This window comes from Elephas maximus, chromosome 23 (assembly GCF_024166365.1).
Source record: "Elephas maximus indicus isolate mEleMax1 chromosome 23, mEleMax1 primary haplotype, whole genome shotgun sequence".
Lineage (NCBI taxonomy): Eukaryota > Metazoa > Chordata > Mammalia > Proboscidea > Elephantidae > Elephas > Elephas maximus.
In genome coordinates this window covers 53,232,565-53,253,668 of record NC_064841.1, presented here as the reverse complement: position 1 = coordinate 53,253,668, position 21,104 = coordinate 53,232,565, and positions in this window count along the sequence as shown.

Below are 21,104 nucleotides of genomic sequence, written 5' to 3'. Positions count from 1 at the left end.
AATATGTGACCTAAGATGTCTGACTTCTTTTATTTAGCGTAACACTCTCGAGGTTCATCCATGTTGTAGCACTCATCAGTAAGTCATTACTTTTTATGGCTGCATAATATTACACTGTATGTATATATCCCACAATTTGCTTATGCATCCAATCGTTATTGGACATTTAAGTTGTTTCCACTTTTTAGCTTTTGTATAATGTTCCTGTGAATATTCATGTGCAGGTGTCTGTTTGAGTCACTGTTTTCAATTCTTTTCATTTACACCTAGGAGTAGAAACACTGGCTTATATGCCAAGTCTATGTTTAAATTACTGAAAAACCACCAAATTGTTTTCCACAGTGTTTGAATCATTTTCAAGTACCATCAGTAATTCTCAGAGGTTCTAATTTCTCTACGTCCTCTAAAAAACTTGCTATTTTCCTTTATACATCTATGTCTATCTATATCTATAATAGCCATCATAATGAGTGTGAAGTGATATCTCATTGTGGTTTTGGTTTGCATTTCCCTAATGACTGCTGAGTTGGAATTGACTTGAAGGCCATGGTTTTTTTTTTTTTAATGACTGATGGAGGAGCCCTGGTGGTGCAAAGGTTACATGCTCAACTGCTAACTGAAAGGCCAGTGGTTCTAACCCATCAGCTGCTCTACGGGAGAGAAGACCTGGCCATAAAGCTTACAACCCTAAGGGGCAGTTCTACTCTGTTGTATAGGGTCACTCTGAGTTGGAATCAACTTAACCCTACATAAAAACAATGGCTAGTGATGTTGATCACCTTTTCTCTGCTAGTTGGACATTTGTATATCTTCTTTGGAGAAATGTCTATTCAGGTCCTTTGACCATTTTTAAATTGGGTTGTTTCTCTTTTTGTTGTTGACTTGTAAGAGTTCCTAATTTATTTTAGATGCAAGTCTCCTATTGAATTTATGATTTGCAAATATTTTCTCCCAATATGTGGATTTTCTTTTTTAACTTTCTTTTTTTTGTGTGAATAACTGTCCCATAGGGTTTCCGAGGAGCAACTGGTGAACTTCAACTGCTGACGTTTCCTTTTATTTATTTATTTTAAGTTTTTTTAAATTGTATTTTAGATGAAGGTTTACAGATCAAACAAGTTTCTCATTAAACAATTAATACACATATTCTTTTGTGAATTGGTTGCCAACCCCATGATATGTCAACACTTTCCCCTTCTCGACCTTGGGTTCCCCACGACCAGCTTTCCTGTCTTCTCATCCTTGCCACAGGGCTGGCATGCCCATTTAGTGTCCTTTTGTTTTATGGGACTGTCTAATCTTTGGTTTATGGGATAACCTCAAGAGTGACTTCATTACTGAGCTATAAGGGTGTCCAGGAGCCATACTTGCAGGATTTCTCCAGTCTCTGTCAGACCAGTAAATCTGGTCTTTTTATTTATTTATTTTTGTGAGTTAGAATTTTGTTCTACATTTGTATCCAGCTCTATCCAGGACCCTCTATTGTGATCCCTGTCAGAGCAGAAGTTGGTGGTGGTAGCTGGGCACCATCTAGTTGTGCTGAACTCAGCCTGGTGGAGGTTGTTGTAGTTGTGGTCCATTAGTCCTTTGGATTAATCTTTCCTTTGTGTCTTTGGTTTTCTTCTTTCTCCCTTGCTCCAGACAGGGTAAGACCATTGCAGTACATTAGATGGCTGCTCACAAGCTTTAAAGACCCCAGACACTACTCACAAAAGCAGAACGTACATTTTCTTTATAAAATATGTAATGCCATTTGAGCTAGATATTCCCCAAGACCATGGTTTCCACAGCCCTCAGCCCAGTAATTTGGTCCCTCAGGGAGTTTGGATGTGTCTATGGAGCTTCCATGACCTTGTCTTGGACAGTTTGTGCTGGCTTCCCCAGTATTGTGTACTGCCTTACCCTTTACCAAAGTCACCATTTATCTATTGTCTATTCGGTGTTTTTCCCTTCCTCTTTTTCCCTCCCTCATAACCATCAAAGATTCTTTTTTTGTGTAAACCTTTTCATGAGTTTTTATAGTAGTGAACTCATACAATATTTGTCCTTTTGTGATTGACTTATTTCACTCAGTATAACGCCTGCCATATTCATACATGTTGTGAGATGCTTTGCAGTTTCATCATTGTTCTTTATTGTTGCATACTATTCCGTTGCTTGTATGTACGATAGTTTGTTTATCCATTCATCTGTTGATGGGCACCTAGGTAATTTCCATCTTTTTTCTGTTGTGAGCAGTGCTACAGTGAACATGGGCCTGTGTATGTCTCTTCTTGTGACAGTTCTTATTTCTCTAGGATATATTCCTACTAGTGGGATTGCTAGATCATATAGTATTTCTGTTTCTAGCTTTCTAAGGAAGAGCCATAACATTTTCCAAAATGGTTACACCATTTTCCATTCCGACCAGCAGTGCATAAGAGTTCCAATCTCCCAGCAGCCTCTCCAACATTTGTTATTTTCTGTTTTTTTTTTATTTTTTATTTATGTCAGGGTAAGACAGTACCTAATTGTTGTTTTGATATGCATTTTTCTAATGGCTAGTGGGAAATCCTAGTGGCACAGTGGTTAAGAACTATGGCTGCTAACCAAAAGGTCAGCAGTTTGAATCCACCAGGCGCACCTTGGAAACCCTATGGGGCAGTTCTACTCTGTCTCATAAGGTCACTATGAGTCAAAATCAACTCGATGGCAACCAGTTTGTTTTAACGGCTGGTGATCACGAACATTTCCTCACTTATCTATTAGTCACTTGAATGTCTCCTTTGGTGAAGTGTCTGGTCATATCCAGTGCCCATTTTTTAATTAGATCATATCCAGTGCCCATTTTTTAATTAGATTATTTGTGGTTTTCTTGTAGAGGTGTTGAATTTTCCTGTGGATTTTTGAGATTAGGCCTTTGTCGGATTTGCCATGGTCAAAGTTTTTTCCCCAGTCTGTAGGTTTTCTTTTTACTTTTTTTGGTGAAGTCTTTCAGTAAGTGTTTAATTCTTAGAAGATCCCAGTTATCTAGCTTATCTTCTGGAATTTTTGTGTTGTTAATTATGGTTTCTATCCTGTTAATGCCGTGTATTAGCGCCTCTAGCATTGACCCTATATTTTTTTCTATGACCTTTATAGCTTTTGGTTTTATATTTAGGTCTTCGATCCATTGTGAATTAGTTTTTGTGTATGGTGTGAGGTATGGGTCCTGTTTCATTTATTTTTTGCAGGTGGACAACCAGTTTTGCCGGCATCATTTGTTTAAAAGACTTACTTTTCCCCATTTGATGGACTTTGGGTCTTTGTCAAAGATCAGGTGACCATAGGTGGATGGATTTACATCTGGGTTCTCAATTCTGTTCCTTTGGTCAACATGTCTGTCGTAGTACCAGTACCAAGCTGTTATGAATACAGTAGCTGTATAGTAGGCTCTAAGGTCAGGTAGTGCAAGCCCTCCTACTTTATTCTTCTTCAATAGTGCCTTAAGTATTTGAGGCCTTTTTCCTTTCCATATAAAATTAATGATTAGTTTTTCCATCTCTTTAAAGAATACTGTTGGTATTTGGATCTGGATTGCATTGTATTTATAGATTGATTTGGGTAGAATTGACTTTTTTACAATGTTGAGTCTATCTACGCATAAGCATGGCATATTTTTCCATTTATGTAGGTCTCTTTTGGTTTCTTGTTCTAGTGTTTTGCAGTTTTCTTTGTACAGGCGTTTTACATCCTTTGTTAGATTTATTTCTAAGTTTTTTTTAGGGGATATTATAAATGCTATTGTATTCCTGATTTTCTTTTCATCGTTATCTTTGTTGATACATAGGAATCCAACTGATTTTTGTATGTTTATCTTATATCCTGCCACTCTGCTGAATCTTTCTATTAATTCCAGTAGTTTTCTTGTGAAGTCTTCTGGTTTTCTGAACAGTTTTACTTCTTCCTTACCAATTTGGATGCCCTTTATTCTTTCTCTTGCCTTATTGCTCTAACTAGGGCTTCCAAAACAATGTTAAACAGGAGTGGTGATAAAGGGCATCCTTGTCTTGTTCCTGTTCTCATTGGGAATGATTTCAGCCTCTCTCCATTAAGAATGATGTTGGCTGTTGGTTTTCTATAGCTGCCCTTTAGTCTGTTGAGGAATTCCCCTTCCAGTGTGTATATATATATTTTTAATTATTGAGAGTTTTCATTGAGGAATTGTTGGACTTTGTCAAATGCCTATTCTGTATCAGTTGAGATGATCACATGACTGTTTTGTTTTATTTATGTGGTGGATTACGTTGATTGACTTTCTAATGTTGAGCCATCCTTGCATACTTGGTATGAGTCCCATTTGGTCATGGTGTATTTTGTTGTTGTTGTTGTTATGATGTTGAATTCTATTGGTTAGAATTTTGTCGGGAATTTTTGCATCTGTATTAATGAGAGATATTGGTCTATAATTTTCTTTTTTTGTGATGCCTTTGACTGGTTTTGGTATCAGGGTTATGCTGACTTCATAGAATGAATTCAGAAGTATCCCTTCGATTTCTATGTTCTTGAGTAGTATTGGTGTAAGCTCTTCCCTGAATGTTTGGTAGAATTCTCTAGAGAAGCCATCAGGCCAGGGCTTGTTTTTTGGCTGGGAATTTTTTTTATTATTATTACCTTTTCAGTCTGTTCTCTTGTTATGGGTCCATTCAGATCTTCTACCTCCGGTTGTGTTATTTTGGGTAGGTAGTATTTTTCTAGAAATTTGTCCATTTCCTCTAGGTTTTCTTATTTGTTGGAGTATTTCTATTTCAGTTGGATCTGTTGTAATGTCTCCCATTTCATTTCTTATTTGCATTATTTGTGTCTTCTGTTTTTCTTTTGTCAGTTTGGCTAATGGCTTGTCAATTTTGTTGACCCTTTCAAAGAACCAACTTTTGGTTTTGTTGATTCCTTCTATTGATTTTCTATTGTCTATTTCATTTATTTCTGCTCCAATCTTTATTATTTCCTTTCTTCCAATGGCTGTGGCCTTCTTTGGCTGTTCTTTTTCTATTTGTTCAATGTTTTGATTTTGTCCCTTTCTTTCTTTCTTTTTTTTTGCTGTGTTCATCTGTTGCTTAAATTGACCTCTGAGCACTGCCTTTGCTGTATCCTAAAGGTTTTGGTATAATGTGTTTTCATTCTCATTTGATACTAGGAAATTTTTTGATCCCATCTTTCGTTTCTTCTGTTACCCAGTGATTTTTAAGCAGGATGCTATTCAGTTTCCATGTATTTGATTTTTCCCTTGTTCTTCCTGTTATTAATTTCTACTTTTATGGCATTGTGATCACAGAAGATACTTTGTATTATCTCAATGTTTTGGATTTTTTGAGGGTTGTTTTGTGTCCTAAATTGTGGTCTATTCTGAAAAGTGTTCCATATGCATTGGAAAATAATGTTTCTGCTATTGGGCACTATTTGCTGCTATTGGGTGGAGTGTTCTATATATGCCTATGAGGTCAAGTTGGTTGATAGTGACATTTAGGTCTTCTATGTCTTTGTTGAGTTTCTTTCTAGATGTTCTGTCCTTTAGCGAGAGTGGTGTGTTGAAGTCTCCTATTATTGTAGAATTATTAATTTCTCTTTTCAGTGCTGTTAGTTTGTTTTATGTACTTCGGAGCCCTAACATTGGGTGTGTTGATACTTATTATGGTTATGTCTTTATGGTGGATTGTCCCTTCAATCATTATGTAATGTCCTTATTGTCTTTTACTAAATTCCATTTTTTTCTGAGATTAGTATTGCCACACCTGCTCTTTTTTAGTAGATGTTGCTCGACACATTTTTTCCACCCTTTGATTTTTAGTAAATTTATGTCTTTGTTTCTAAGGTGTGTCTCCTGTGGGCAGCATATTCATGGGTCTTGTTTTATTTATTTATTTTTAATCCATTCTGTCAATCTCTGTCTCTTAATAGGTGCACTTAAGCCATTCAGATTTTGTGGGATTATTGATATGTGTGAGTTTTTTGCTGTCACTTTGTAGTGCTTTTTTTGTGGTCCTGACATTTTCTTTGTTTATCTTACTCTTCTGGGCTGAATTCCTTTTGTTTGTGGATTTTTTTCTTTGCTTGTTTCATTTTTGTAGATTTTGTGTTTACTGAGACTTTATGTTTTTCTCCTTTATTTTGGTGAGTAGCTTTGTTAACTTTCTTTGTGGTTACCTTAAAATTTACCCTTGTCTTCCTAAGTTTAAACCAGTCTTTTATTACTTGATAATGCTTTGACTTCATCTTCATTTGAAACTTCTATAGCTACACTGTTTATTCCCTCTTTTATTGTTCTGACATTGTTGTCATTTACAGATTGACATCTCTGGTTCCCTGCTGTAAATCTTTTAGTTTTGTTTTATCCTTGAGAGTTCATTTTCTAGATTGGTATCTGGCTGATTCTGTCTTATGTGGTAGATTCGGGTTGTTGTCTAATGTTGTTGATTCTCTAACCTAAGGACTCCCTTTAATAATTATTAAAAGTTTAGTTTGGTTTTTACATATTCCCTTAATTTCTGTTTATCTGGAAATGTTCTAATTTTGCCATCATATTTGAGTGAGAGTTTTGCAGGATATATTATTCTTGGTTGGAAGTTTTTTTTCCCCCCCAAGATTTTATATCTTTGTTCCATTGTTTTCTTGCCTGCATGGTTTCTGCTGAGTAATCAGAGTTTAGTCTTAGTGTTTCCCCCTTGTATGGGACTTTTCATTTTTCTCATGCTGCTCTCAGGATTCTTTCTTTGTCTTTGGTTTTAGCAAGTGTGATCATGGTATGTATTGGGTTTTTTCTTTTGGAATCTATCCTATATGGGGTTTATTGAGCTCCTTGGATAGTTGGCTTTATGTCTTTCATGGTATTATGGAATTTTCTATCAGTAAATCTTCAATGATATTCTCTGTTTTCCATTTTCTCCTCCTGTTCTGGAACTCCAACCATACACAGATTTTTGCTTTCGATTGTATCTGACGTCATTCTCAGGGTTCCTTCATTTTTATTTGTTCTTTTCTCTGATTTTTCTTCAAACAGAGTTGTATCCAAATGTTTGTCTTCAATTTCAGTGATCCTGTCTTTCATTGTTTCAAATTTGGTCCTAAAACCTGTTGCACTGTCCATTTCTGAAATCTTGTTGTTTATCTTTTGGATTTCTAATGGCTATTTTTGTATGATTTCTAGTTGTTTATTTCTTTTTACACTTTGTTCTTGTATTATTTTCCTGATTTCTTCCTTTTTTTTTTTTTTCCTGGCTTTTCCATAGTTTTGCCTGTATTTTCTATGATTTTGTGTATGTTTTTCCTTACCTTTGTCTGCATTTTCCCTCATCTGTTGGAGAACCCTGAATATTAGAGTTCTGAATTTCCTATCAGGTAGTTCCAGTGCCTTTTCTTCTAGCAGAATGTCATCTGGTGTTTTATTTTGGTTAGTTTCTGTGACATCTTCACCTATTTTTTTATATGTCTTGATATTTTTTGCCATCTCTGAGACATTCAGGAATTACTTTCCTCATTTATTGATTGTTTCAACCTGTTTTTTAATTTGGTTATGTCTCGGCAGACAGGCTGTGTGTGTTTTGTTGTTTGGATGCTGGTGGGCATGATGCTTCTCACCACCTTGTCCAAGTGAGTAGGGACAGCTACTCAGCTATGATGCAGCAGGACAGGTCCAGTGGGGGTGGGGGGTGGGGATGGGTAGTTTGCAATAAGAACTGGGGGTGACAGGGTGGGACTGGGAGGGGCAGTGCAGAGTGGGGTCCAAGGGACTACATTGGTACCACTTAGGGGCATGGCACTTGGGGTACAGTGCAGATAAGCAGAATGGAAAGAACAGGATGTAATGTGCAGAGCTGAGTGGGTGGGTCAAAGAAGAGACAGAAACGAAGGCAAAAATTGAAATAAATAAAAAGAAAACTAGTAAATACAATGGTGGTGGAGTTGGATTCTGCTGGTGGGGGTGGGGCAGACCTGACAAGGTCATGTGCTGGTGGCTTTTAGTTGAGCAGTGTGGCTTGGCCTGCTGCAAAGCAGCATGGGTGGCACAAGGGGCTAGGTGGGTGGAAGAAAAGACAGGAAAGAGGGGAAAGAGAGAAGAAACTGACAAAGGAACAAATAAAAAATAATCAAAACAAAAATAGAAAAAATGGTGGTGGCTGCACTGGCCGTTGAGGGTGTGGTGGAATTGGGGTGGTGGTGAGCTGTTGGCTCTCTCACAGGGTGGCACAGCATGGCCCATCAGGAGGGGGCAGAGGTAGCAAATGTCCTAGGTAGGAGGGAGAAGGAAAAGGAGAAGGCGGAAGATAAAGAAAAACATAATATATGGTGTTGAGAGAGTTGGCCTGGGTGGGCAGCACAGATCTAGGGGGGCCTTGTGCCAGAGGTTCTCCAGCCAAGAAGGTGGGGGTGGCACACAGGCCAGGATGGGTAGGAGAGAGGAAATGAAGGAAGGGAAAGGGAGAGGAGAAACAATAACAACGACAACAACAACAAAAACAGAAAAAAGGAGACCAAAAAAAAAAAAAGTAAATAAGTGAAATGGCACTGAGGGAGCCAGGTGGTGATGGTGCTGCAGACCTGGAGAGGCAGTGCACAGTGACTCTCCCACCCAGCTGTGCAGCATAGCCCCTCTAGAAGGAGTGGGGGTGGTGCACAAGGCTGGGGTGGGTGGGATAAAGGACAGGAAGGAAATGAGAGAGAAAGAAGAAAGAGAAAAAAAAGCAAACGAACAAAAAAAATTACAGCCCATCAAGAAGGGGAGGAAATGGCAACCAGGGCTAGCTCGGTGGGATAAAGAGAATGAAGGAGGGGAGAGAGAGAAAAGCAACAAAAAAGCCAAAAAATATATCAAAAAACAAACAACAAAAAAGCCAAAAAATATATCAAAAAACAAGCAAGCAAAACAAAACAAAAAAAAAAACCACATACACACAGAAAAAAGAACAAAGTAAACAAATGAAAAAATCACAGCCTGTCAAGAAGGGGAGGGTATGGCACACAGGGCTAGCAGGGCAGGAGAAAGAGTACGAAGGAAGGGAGTGAGGAAAAAACAAAAAAAAAAGTTAAAAAAAAAAACTTAAAAAACAAACAAAACCACACAAAACAAACAAACAACAAAAACAACAAACCAAAAAATCACAGCCTGTCAAGGAGAGGGGATTGCACATGGGGCTAAAGAAACAAAAAAAAAAGCTCCCCCCCCCCAACAAAAATACAAACCAAAACACACAAATAAATAAATGGGGCTGGAGGGAGTGGCCAGTGGGGGTAGGAAAGACCCCAGCAGCAGGGAGCTAGTGTCGTTCTGGTCGAGCAACTGTGGCCTGTTGGCAGGCAGTGGGGACTTTGTAGGGGAAAGAAGGTTCAGGGCTGGGAAAGCATGTATTCCTGGTGCTCTCTCTCCTGCTGGGAGCTCTGTGGAGTTGCCTTCCCATACTCTCTGTCCAGAGTTCTTTGGTGCCTGTAGCCCAAGATGGTGAATCAAGCCACATTAGCTGGTATGGGACCTCCACTCTGTAGCTCTCCTCATTCTCTGTTAGTTTCTTATTCCATTCGGTGCTTGATTGAGTTCTTTATTCCTTCATTTGGTATGTAAAGTTCCAGGATTAATGTTTGTTAGTTGTTTTCCTTAGTTTTTCAGGTCTTTGCTGCAGAGGGACATCATGGTACTTTGTCTATAGTGCTGTCTTTTTTTTAACTTTTTTTGATGCTGTCCTTTGGAGAGTTTTTAGTTTTGATACGATCCAACTTACCTGTTTTGTCTTTTGTTGATCATGCTTTGGTGTTACATCTACAAATTATTTGCCAAATCCATATCATGAATATTTTCAACTATATTTACTTCTAAGAATTTTATAGGTTTTATTTTTACATTTAGTTCATTGATCAGTTTTAATTTTTTTATATGATGAGAGGTGGGGGTTCAATTTCATTCTTTTGTCTTGATATCTACTTGTTTGGCACCAACTGATGAAAAGAGTATTCTTTCCCTATTGAAAGGTCTTGGCATCTTATTGAAAATAAATTGGCCATAGATGTATGAATTTATTTTTGAACTCCCAATTCTATTCCATTGACCTATATTTCCATTCTTATACCAGTACCAGACTGTTTTGATTACTGTAGCTTTACAGAACATTTTGGAGCTGGGAAGTGTGAGTCCTCCTACTTTGTTATTGTTTTTCATGATTGTTTTGGCTATTCAGAGACCTTTACAACTCCTTATAAATATGAGGATCAGCTTTATATATTTTTTTTTCAATTTTAATGAAATTTTCATTTCAGACTTTGTATTTCCTTTTTTTAAAAAATGTTTATTGTGCTTTAAGAGAAAGTTACAAATCAAGTCAGTCTCTCACACAAAAACCCATATACACCTTGCTACATACTCCCAAATGCTCTCCCCCTAATGAGACAGCCTGCTCCCTCCCTCCACTCTCTCTTTTTTGTCCATTTTGTCAGCTTCTAACTCTCCCTACCCTCTTATCTCCCCTCCAGGGAGGAGATCACAACATAGCCTCAAGTGTCCACCTGATCCAAGAAGCTCCCTCCTCTCCAGCATCCTTCTCCAATCCATTGTCCAGTCCAATCCCTGTTTGAAGAGTTGGCTTTAGGAATGGTTCCTGCCCTGGGCCACCAGGAGGTCTGGGGGCCACGACCACTGGGGTCTTTCCAGTCTCAGCCAGGCCATTAAGTCTGGTCTTTTTATGAGAATTTGGGGTCTGCATCCCACTGCCCTCCTGCTCCCTCAGGGGTTCTATGTTGTGTTCCCTGTCAGGGCAGTCATTGGTTGTAGCCAGGCACCATCTAGTTCTTTTGGTCTCAGGCTGATGTAGTCTCTGGTTTATGTGGCCCTTTCTGTCTTTTGGGCTTGTAATTACCTTGTGTCCTTGGTGTTCTTCATGCTCCTTCGATCCAGGTGGGTTGAGGCCAATTGATGCCTCTTAGATGGCTGCTTGCTACCATTTAAGACCTCCAGAGTAGGATGCAGAATGTTTTCTTAATAGATTTTATTATGCCAATTGACTTAGATGTCCCTTGAAACCATGGTCCCCAAACCCTCACCTCTGCTATGCTGGCCTTTGAAGCATTCGGTTTGTTCAGGAAACTTCTTTGGTTTTGTTTTAGTCCAGTTGTGCTGACTTTGCCTGTATCGTGTGATGTCTTTCACATCACCTAAAGAAGTTCTTATCTACTATTTAATTAGTGAATACCCCTCACCCTCTCCCCGCTGTCTCCCCTCTCATAACCATCAAAGAATATTTTCTTCTCTCTTTAAACTATTTTTCGAGTTCTTATAATAGTAGTCTTATACAATATTTGTCCTTTTGCAACTGACTAATTTCACTCAGCATAATGCCCTCCAGGTTCCTCCATGTTATGAAATGTTTCACAGATTCATCACTGTTCTTTATCGATGCGTAGTATTCCATTGTGTGAATATACCATAATTTATTTATCCATTCTTCCACTGATGGGCACCTTGGTTGCTTCCATCTTTTTGCTGTTGTGAACAGTGCTGTAATGAACATGAGTGTGCATATATCTGTTCTTGTAAAGGCTCTTATTTCTCTAGGATATATTCCAAGCACTGGGATTGCTGGATCGTATGGTAGTCCTATTTCTAGCTTTTAAAGGAAGCACCAAATTGATTTCCAAAGTGGTTGTACCATTTGACATTCCCACCAGCAGTGTATAAGTGTTCCAATCCCTCCACAGCCTCTTCAACATTTATTATTTTGTGTTTCTTGTATTTATGTCAACCTTGTTGGAGTGAGATGGAATCTCATTGTAGTTTTAATTTGCATTTCTCTAATGGCTAATGATCCTGAGCATTTCCTCATGTATCTGTTAGCTGCCTGAATGTCTTCTTTAGTGAAGTGTCTGCTCATATCTTTTGCTCATTTTTTAATTGCGTTATTTGACTTTTTGCAATTGAGTTTTTGTAGTATCATGTAGATTTTAGAGATCAGGCACTGATTGGAAATGTCATAGGTAAAAACTTTTTTCCAGTCTGTAGGTCATCTTTTTACTTTTTTGGTGAAGTCTTTGGATGAGCATAGGTGTTTGATTTTTAGGAGCTCCCAGTTATGTAGTTTTTCTTCTACATTCTTTACAATGATTTCTATACTGTCCATGCCATGTATCAGGGCTCCTAATACTGTCCCTATTTTTTCTTCCATGATCTTTATCATCTTAGATTTTGTATTTAGGTCAGTGATCCATTTTGAGCTCATTTTTGTGCATTGAGTGAGGTAAGGGTCTTTTTTTTTTTTTTTTTTTGGCAGTTGGATATCCAGTTATGCCAGCTCCATTTATTAAAAAGATCTCTTTTCCACATTTAGCTGTTTTGGGGCCTTTGTCAAATATCAACTGCTGATATGTGGATGGATTTGTGTCTGGATTCCCAATTCTGTTCCACTGGTCTATGTATCTGTTGTTGTACCAGTACCAGGCTGTTTTGACTACTATGACAGTATAACAGGTTCTAAAATCAGGTAGAGTAAGGCCTTCCATTTTGTTCTTCTTTTTCAGTAATCCTTTACTTATCCGGGGCCTCTTTCCGTTCCATATGAGGTTGGTAATTTGTTTCTACATCTCATCAAAGAATGTCGTTGGAATTTGGATTGCAATTGCATTAAATGTATGATTGCTTTTGGTAAAATAGATATTTTTATACTGTTAAGTCTTCCTATCCATGAGCAAGGTATGTTTTTCCACTTATGTAGATCTCTTTTGGTTTCTTGCAGTAGGGTCTTGTAGTTTTCTTTGCATAAGTCTTTTAAATCTCTGGTAAGATTTATTCCTAAGTAACTAATCTTCTTGGGGGCTACTGTAAATGCAATTGATTTGGTGATTTCCTCTTCGATGTTCTTTTTGTTGATGTAGAGGAATCCGACTGATTTTTGTATTTTTACCTTGTATCCTGATACTCTGCTGAACTCTTCTATTAGTTTCAGTAGTTTTCTGGAGGATTCCTTAGGGTTTTCTGTGTATAAGATCATGTCATCTGCAAATAGAGATAATCTTACTTCTTCCTTGCCAATTTGGATGCTCTTTATTTCTTTAGCTAGCCTAATTTCTCTGGTTAGGTCCTCCAGCACAATGTTGAAAAAGAGCGGCAATAAAGGGCATCCTTGTCTGGTTTCCAGTCTCAACGGGAATGCCTTCAGACTCTCTCCATTTAGGATGATGTTGAATGTTGACTTTGTATAAATGCTCTTTATTATGTTGAGGAATTTTCCTTCTATTCCTATTTTGCTGAGAGTTTTTATCATGCATGGGTGTTGAACTTTGTCAAATGCCTTTTCTGCATCAATTGATAAAATCATGTGATTCTTGTCTTTATTTATGTGATGGATTACATTGTTTTTCTAATGTTGAACCATCTCTGCATACCTGGTATGAATCCCACTTGGTCATGGTGAATTATTTTTTTAATGTATTTTTGAATTTTATTGGCTAGAATTTTGTTGAGGATTTTTACATCTAAGTTCATGACGGATATAGGTCTGTAATTTTCTTTTTTTGTGGTGTGTTTACCTGGTTTTGGTATCAGGGATATGCTGGCTTCATAGGATAAGTTTGGGAATATTCCTTTTTTTCTATTCTCTGAAATACTTTTAGTAGTAGTGCTGTTAAGTCTTCTCTGAAAGTTTGGTAGAACTCTGCAGTGAAGCCGTCTGGGCCAGAGGTTTTTTTTTTTTTTTTGCTGGGAGTTTTTTGATTACCTTTTCAATCTCTTCTTTTGTTATCAGTCTATTTAGTTGTTTTACTTAACTCTTTGGGTTAGTTTAGGTAGGTAGTGTGTTTCTAGGAATCGATCTATTTCTTCCAGGTTTTCAAATTTGTTAGAGTACAATTTTTCATAGTAATCTGATATGATTCTTTTAATTTTAGGTGGGTCTTTTGTAATATCGCCCATCTCATTTCTTATTTGGGGCATTTGCTTCCTCTGCTGTTTTCCTTTTGTCAGTTTGGCCAATGGTGTATCAATTTTGTTGATTTTTTCAAGGAAACAGCTTTTGGTCTTGTTAATTCTTTCTATTATTTTTCCTGCTTTCTATTTCATTTAGTTCTGCTCTAATTTTGATTATTTTTTTTCTTCTGGTGCCTGAGGGTTTCTGTTGCTCTTCTCTTTCTGTTTGTTCAATTGTAGGGAAAATTCTTTGATTTTGGCCCTTTCTTCTTTTTGGATGAATGCATTTATTCATATATTGACCTCTGAGCACTGCTTCCATTGTGTCCCAAAGGTTCTGAGAGCAAGTGTTTTCATTCTCTTTGGATCCTATGAATTTCTTTATTCTATCCTTAATGTCTTCTATAATCCAGTCTTTTCTGAGCAGGGTATTGTTCAGTTTCCAAGTGTTTGATTTCATTTCCCTGCTTTTTCTGTTATTGATTCCCACTTTTATGGCCTTATGGTCAGAGAAGATGCTTTGTAATATTTCAATGTTTTGGATTCTGCTAAGGCTAGCTTTATGACCTAATATGTGGTCTATTCTAGAGAACGTTCCATGTGCACTGGAAAAGAAAGTCTACTTTGCTGTTGTTGGGTGGAGTGTTCTGTATATGCCTATGAGGTCAAGTTGGTTGATTGTGGCATTTAGATCTTCCGTGTCTTTATTGAGCTTCTTTCTGGATGTCCTGTCCTCCACTGAAAGTGGTGTGTTGAAGTCTCCTACTATTATTGTGGAGTTGTCTATTTCACTTTTCAATGCTGTTAGAGTTTGTTTTATGTATCTTGCAGCCCTGTCATTGGGTGCATAAATATTTAATATGGTTATATCTTCTTGGTGTATTGTCCCTTTAATCATTATATTGTGTCCTTTATGACAGATTCAACTTTAAAGACTATTTTGTCAGAAATTAATATTGCCACTCCTGCTCCTTTTGACTGTTGTTTGCTTGATATATTTTTTCCATCCTTTGAGTTTTAGTTTGTTTGTGTCTCTAAGTCTAAGGTGTCTCTCTTGTAGGCAGTATATAGACAGATCGTGTTTCTTAATCCATTCTGACACTCTCTGTCTCTTTATTGGTGCATTTAGTCCATTTACATTCAGCGTAATTAGAGATAGGTATGAATTTAGTGTCTTTTTTTGTGTGTTGTTGTTGACATTTTTTTTTCTTTTTCCCACTTAATTTTATGTGCTGAGTAGGTTAAATTTATATATTGTCCTTTCCTCATGTTCATTGTTGTTGATTTTGTTTCTGCTGAGTTTCTATTTTTTTCTTGTATTTTATTTTGTTGAGTAGGATAGTTTGTCTTCTTTGTGGTTACCTTATTATTTACCCCTATTTTTCTAAATTTAAACCTAATTTTTATTTCTTTGCATTGTCATATTTCCCTCGCCATATGGAAGCTATATGATTACATTTCTTAGCCCCTCTTTATTGTTTTAATGTTGTCTTCTTTTATATAATAACATTGCTTTTACCCTTTTTAGAGCTTTTTTTTTTTTTATCTTGCTTTATTTTTTGATTTCCCTAAATGGGTTGACTTCTGATTGCTCTTCCCAGTGTTCTAGTCTTGGGTTGATACCTGATATTATTGATTTTCTATCCAAAGAACTCTCTTTAGTATTTCTTATAGTTTTGGTTTCGTTTTTATGAATTACCTAAACTTTTATTTATCTGGAAAAAATGTACTAATTTCACCTTCATATTTAAGAGATAGTTTTGCTGGATATATGACTCTTGGCTTGCTTTTTTTTCCTTCAATTTTTTAAATAAATCATCCCATTGTCATCTTGCCTGCATGGTTTCTGCCGAGTAGTCCTAGTTTATTCTTATTGGCTCTCCTCTACATGTGACTTTTAGTTTATCCCTAGCTGCTCTTAAAATTCTCTCTTTATCGTTGGTTTTGGCAAGTTTGAATATGCCTTGGTGACTTTAAGATCTACCTTATGTGGAGTTCGATGAGCATCTTGGGTAGATATCTTCTCATCTTTCACGATATCAGGGAAGTTTTTTGCCAACAAATCTTCAACAATTCTCTTTGTATTTTCTGTTATCCCTCCCTGTTCTGGAACTCCTATCACTCATAGGTTATTTCTCTTGATAGAGTCCCACATGATTCTTGAGGTTTATTCACTTTTTTAAATTATTTTATCTGATTTTTCCTCAAATGTATTAGTGCCAAGCAATTTATCTTCAAATTCAGAAATTCTGGCTTCTACTTGCTCAGTTCTGCTCCTCTGACTTTCTATTGAGTTATCTACAGCTGTAATTTTATTGTTAAACTTCTCAATTTCTGATTGCTGTCTGTCTATGGATTTTTCCAGCTTATTAAATTTTTCATTAGGTTCCTGAAAAATCTTTCTAATTTCTTCAATTGCTTTATCTGTGTGTTCCTTGGCTTGTTCTGCGTATTGCCTCATTTCCTTCCTGATGTCTTTAAGGGCTCTGTATATTAATCTTTTTTATTCTTTCTCTGGTAATTCCAGGAATGCACTTTTCATCTAAAAGATTCCTTGATTCTTTGTTTTGAGAGATTGTCGAGGTGATCATGATCTGTTTCTTCATGTGTCTTGCTATTGACTGTTGTCTCCAAGACATCTATAAGTTATTGTATTAGTTTATGTTTGCTTACTGTATCATAGCTTCTTGCTTTTTTCTTTGTTGTTGTTTTTGTTTTTTTATGCCCGAATGGGTTGCTTGAGTGAGCTAGCCTGATTATTTTCACCTTTGGAGCTCTGATGTCCTGTCCCCAGCTGGATAGAATTGTTATCAGGTGTATCAGTCTAGGCTTCCATTCATTTTTCTTGTATGAATTCAGCTCAGGTGTCCAGGTAGCTGATTATCATGTATGTGGTACAGGCTCTGTCCTACAGCCTTAGAGTGACAGAGGTGATTGGTGTCGGTACTGGTATCTGGTTGCAGCAGGGGTCACACTCTGAACAAGGCAGGGGTTTGAGAACCGACCCCCAAGTGTCTCTGAGGAAAGTGTGTCCCTGTTCCCCAGAGCATGCAGGTGGGTGGGTTCTCCAGGTGGACCATGGGCACCCAATGCTTTTGGTTGTAAGGATTGGGAGGTACCAGTTATCCTAGGACCCCCGTTGCAGGTGGCTGGTGACCTGAGTGAAGCTACCAGTCCTTAGCCCCCTGATGTGTGTACGTGAGGACCCTGTTTAATAGACAAAACAATGTCAAACATCAACCGCCACCTCTCTGCCACACAGCTGAAACAGTTGGAGTCTGCCAACAAGGGCCTATTCTCCTGAAATAGGCCCACACGGGTCCATGCAGAGGGGAAATTTAGTCAAAGTCCACAGACTGTTTATGCCTGGACAGGGGCCTCTTCTGTCCTAAGCTCCCCCAGTTAATGGAGCTGGCAAATTATCTTTTCCCCCAATTGCAAATTATTCTTTCTCCAAGGCCAGGAGTATGGCTCTATGCATTCAACAGGGCCTATCTCAGGCCCAGGGAGGTCAGCCGCTGAAACCAGCTCAGGAGCTGAAGCACACAGTAAAATATACGCAAGTCTTAGCTTTTACTGAGAGAGTTGTTCTTCTCTGGTTCCAGAGATGTGAGTAGGCTGTGGGCTGGCTGCTTCTCCCTGAGGAAACTGCGGCTGAACGCTAGTACCAGCCTGTGGCCACCGGTCCCAGGAATGGTGCCTGAGGGCTTTCTGCAATTCAGGTCTGTTAACTCCTCTCTGATTCTGAACCGTCTCTTCCTTCCCCCTGCCCCTCAGTTTGTTTTCTAAGCTTGCCTTTTATGCTCAGAGCGTCTAGCTTGTCATAAATATACTCGTTTCACTTGTTTTTTCAGGTCTTTGTTGCAAAGAGGGCTCACTGGATGCGTCTGTCTATTTCAACATCTTGGCTCCCAGCTTTTATATTTCTTAAAAAGAAGTAAAAAAAAAAAAAAGGGCTGTTGGAATTTTGACAGAGATTTCATTGACTATAATTCACTTTCAGTAGTATTGTCACTTTAACAATAGTAAGTCTTTCAGTCTATGAGCATGAAATGTCTTTCCATTTATTTAGATTTTCTTTAATTTCTTTCAGCAATGTTTTATAGTTTTCAGAATACAAGTCTTTCACCTCTCTGGTTACATTTATTCCTAGGTATTTTATTCTTTAGATGGTATTATAAATGGAATTGTTTTCTTAATTTCCTTTTTGGATTATGCACTGCTGGAGTACAAAAGCACAACCGTTTTTGTGTGTGTGTGTGTGTGTACCTGTGTTGAGCTTACATCCTGCAACTTTGCTGTTTTTTTTTTTTTTTTTGCTTTAGCAGTTTGTGTGTGTGTCTGTATTGTTTCAATTTTCTATATATATGATCATGTTATCTGTGACTAGCAATAATTTTACTTCTTCCTTTCCAGTCTGGATACCTTTTGCTTCTTTTTCCTGTCATTCAGTATGATGTTTCATAAAGTCTCTCTACCATGTTTAAGAAGCTTCTTTCAATTCTAGTTTCTGGGTATTTTTGTCAAAAACTTCATCAGCAGCAATTGGGACAAGCATATGTTTGTCTCTTGTGTTTCTTTCTTTGTTCTATTAATGTGGCATATTACATTGATTGGCAGTCTTCTGTCAAACTACTTTTGCTTCCTGGGATAAATACCACTTTATCAGGGTACGTAATCTTTTTAACCTTTTTAAGGTTGCTCTCACATATATATTCCTGCTACATTTTCTGCCCCTAGAGGTTTATTGGCAGACGTTTGAGCCACGTTAGTACATTCTGGCATTGTGGCAGATACTGTTACAACTACCTAAAAAGAAGAAAGTTGGTGTGCACCACATTTGAGTGTTGAGAGCATTCATATGAGGGGATACTTCCCTTTAGAGTGATTGTATGAAGCTTCTATGTCTTTTGATTTCTGTACAGTGAGATAAGGCTTGCAAGTATGTGTACTATTCCCTTTGTGTTGTTGGGAAGGTACAGTTACTGGCATTTGGAAATATTCAAGTAAATGCGTTATTTTTTGGGTGAAAAATTCTGTGATGCACTTCCTGGACCATGAGACTGGTATGTAGCACATGTGTGATGTGCTTCATGGAACATGGGACTGATATTGCCCACGTGCTTTAGTCACCTGTCTGATGACATGTTTTCTAAAGTGCTCACTTCACTGATGACATATTTTATAAAGTGCTCACCTACTTGAAAGCAGTTTGTGATGCACTTCTTGGGCCATAGGACTGATATGTACCACATTTGTGTGATGTACTTCATGGAACATGGGATGATATGGCCTGGCTTGCAATTGTTACCACATTTTTTCAAAAAAAAAAAAACTACCAACAAAGAAAGCTTCAGCATTCATTTCATTAGTGAAAAACATGGCATCACAAAAAAATTCTAAAAAAAAAAAGAAGAATTCAATATGTTGTTAGATTCTGTTTGCTACTATTATGTTCAGGTTTTTGGTATCTATATTTATAAAGTGTATTTTCTATAGTTTTCTTTCCTCGTGATACTTTTATCTGGCTATAGCATCAGGGTAATTCTGGTCTCCTGGAATAAGTAATGAAGTATCCTCTCTTCTTCCATTTTATGGAAGAATTTGGAAGGTTTGGTGTTAATTCCTGTTTAAAAACATGGTAGAATTCATCTGGATTGTGAATTCATCTGGTCCTGGACTTTTCTTTGATGGGATATTTTTGATTACTGAATTAATCCCTTTCCTTGCTATAGGTGTGTTCAGGTTTTCTAATTCTTCTTTCATCAGGTTTGATAATTAGTGCATTTCTATAAATTTGACCTTTCCATTTAGGTTATCTAATTTGTTGATATAACAATTGTTCATACTATTATCTTTTAATCCTTTTTTATTTCTATAAGGTTGGTAGTAATGTCTCCACTTTCTTATCTGATTTTATTTATTTGTGCCTTCTCTCTCTTTTTTTTTCATTAGTCTAGCTAAAGAAATTTTGTTGATATTTTCAAAGAACCAATTTTTGGTTTTGTCAATTCTTTTTCTTGTTTTTCTCTTTTATATTTCATTTATTTCTACTCTAATCTTCACTGTTCTCTTCCTTTAGGTTATTTAGGGTTAAGTTTATTTTTGTTTTTCTAGTCCTTTAATGTACAAATTTAGATTATTGATTTGAAATCTCTCTTCTCTTTTAATGTAGGCATTTATAGCTATAGATTTCCCCTTTGCTCATTGCTTTTGTGGCATCCTATAGGTTTTAGTATGTTGTGCTTTTATTTTCATTTATCTCAAAGTATTTTCTAATTTTCCTTTTGATTTTTCCCTGGACTAATTGGTTACTTAGTAGTATGTCATTTAATTTCAATACATTCATCAATTTTCCAGTTTTCCTTCTGTTATGACATTTACCTTCATTCCATTTTGGCCAGAGAAGATACTTTGTATGACTTCAATCTTTTAAAATTTATTGAGATTTGATTTGTACCATATCTTTGAAGATGTTCCATATGTACTTGAGAGGAATGTTTATTCTACTACTGTTGGGTGGAGTGTTCTATAAATGCCTGTTATATTTGTTGGTTTATTCTTATTCACTTTTGAAACCAGTAATGCTGCATTAAGGTTTAAAACAGCTCTTTGTAAGATGTACTAATAAATTCTACAACAGAACAGGATTCTGAAAACTTGAGATTTGTGAAAAATACTTATGACAGAAATTGGAATAAAATTTTATTATTTTTTATCACCAATGGGAAACATGAAATCATGTCATTATGAAGTATAAACAGAAAGTCATAAAGAAAGAATAGGCTGAGATAGAAAATGTAAAGAAGATGAAAGGAAAATAGTATTTGGAGCAATAAGAAAAATTTCCAAGGAAAATGAAAACTACAAATAGCAGAATTAAAATAATGTAAGAAGGAGTAGAGTGCAATTCTGTGACCAAATATTTAATTAGCAGTATAGTGGATATATTTGAAAGGCTTTTCAAATGCAGAAGAAAAAGATAACAGTGACAGTTATGAAGACTAAGAAATGGAGATTCAACATGAATACTACAGGTTTTCTGAGAAAGAATGGAAGACAATTGGGATAAAAACAATAATTACAGTCATAATAAAAAGTTCCTGTTTTTATTTTCTAAAAAATATACTGGAGTTAGGCAATTTTAAGGTGCTCATTGGGTTTTAGGAAAATTTGAAGAAAATTGACTTATGCTGTGCCATATTCTGGC